The sequence below is a fragment of the Helicoverpa zea genome, chromosome 20 (genome assembly GCF_022581195.2).
Source record: "Helicoverpa zea isolate HzStark_Cry1AcR chromosome 20, ilHelZeax1.1, whole genome shotgun sequence".
Classification (NCBI taxonomy): domain Eukaryota; kingdom Metazoa; phylum Arthropoda; class Insecta; order Lepidoptera; family Noctuidae; genus Helicoverpa; species Helicoverpa zea.
Window position 1 is genome coordinate 2,118,013 of NC_061471.1, and position 1,328 is coordinate 2,119,340.

The window sequence follows — 1,328 nt, forward strand, 5'->3', positions numbered from 1 at the left end:
CGCCATTTTATAGCGGCCGCCATCTTGGATTTCAATTTTTTATAGTATATTGTATTCTGCTTGTTGAGCCCTTTCATTTGATATCCATATTGATGGGATTGATAAAATCTACGTTATCCGCCATTTTGTGCCGGCGGCCATATTGGATTTACAATGTTATTGATATTACTATATTGTATTGTCATCGAAATTAAAGGTGTATACAAAATTTCAGATTAATCGGTTGACAGGAAGAGGGTGAAATTTGAATTACTAAATTTGACCCAAGAATGAATAAATAAAACAAACGGGGTAAGCTAAATAAAACCGTTTAAAAAATAACGATTTATTACATAGACATTTCGATGTACTAAATGACAAAAATATCTCAGAGAATTTTATACAAAGTTATTAAGACTTAGTGACGAGACTCTCGGACAGAAATTAAAATAGACAGAAAAATGTTGATATTATTCATTTTAAATAGGTAAACACTGTTTTAGTTCTCCCATTTGACAATGGTGAAGCATCGGTAGCGTGGCCGAGCGGTCTAAGGCGCTGGTTTAAGGCACCAGTCTCTTCGGAGGCGTGGGTTCGAATCCCACCGCTGCCATTACTTTTTGGTTGCAAATTGATTTGATCATAACAAGCCTATTCTTTATTACTTCTACTGATGGTAAAACCATTCTTCAGCTTTCATTTGCTTTGGTTTTCAATTTTTATTTGCATAAAATTATTAAAACTTTCCTCAAAAGACCGGCCTAGTTCTTTCAAAAACTAAATTCTGCGATGTCTGCCTCATCAACTTTATTATTCAAAGTCAAAGTCAAAATCATTTATTAAAATAGGCTAATACGATTAGCACTTTTTAACGTCAAAATTTTACAAGAATGACAGCACCCCCAAAACGCCCCCCTTTCACCACTTCCTAGTGTTATGGCTGGAAAGAAGAAGCGGTGAAGAACAAACTTCCCAGCAACACAGCTGTCTATTACAATTTAATTATTATTAATTTATTTTACAGTTATACAATTCAATTTTATTTATTATTAATTTAAAACACCGAATAATACAAAATAAAATAAAGCACTTTTGTTCCACTTCAGAGCTGCCATCTGCGTTTATCTGTGAAATAATCATTAACATTATAATATGCCTTTTTAACAAGAATTTCTTTAATTTTATTTTTAAAAGAACTGTCCGTTAATTCCAACAGATGAACCGGAATTCTGTTATAAATGCGTACACAAAGCCCCACAAATGAACCGTGTACCTTATGTAAACGATAATTAGGTGCGGTTAACTTGTGTTTATTTCTAGTATTAAAATGATGTACGTCGCTGTTTTTA

At 32.9% G+C, this 1,328-nt stretch overlaps 1 non-coding gene across 1 annotated transcript; it reads left to right on the forward strand.

The window, feature by feature from the left end:
• The first annotated feature begins 510 nt into the window (after window positions 1-510).
• Window positions 511-592, forward strand: Trnal-aag. The gene has a single exon. It is a non-coding gene; the product is annotated as a tRNA-Leu (tRNA).
• The last annotated feature ends 736 nt before the right edge of the window (window positions 593-1,328 follow it).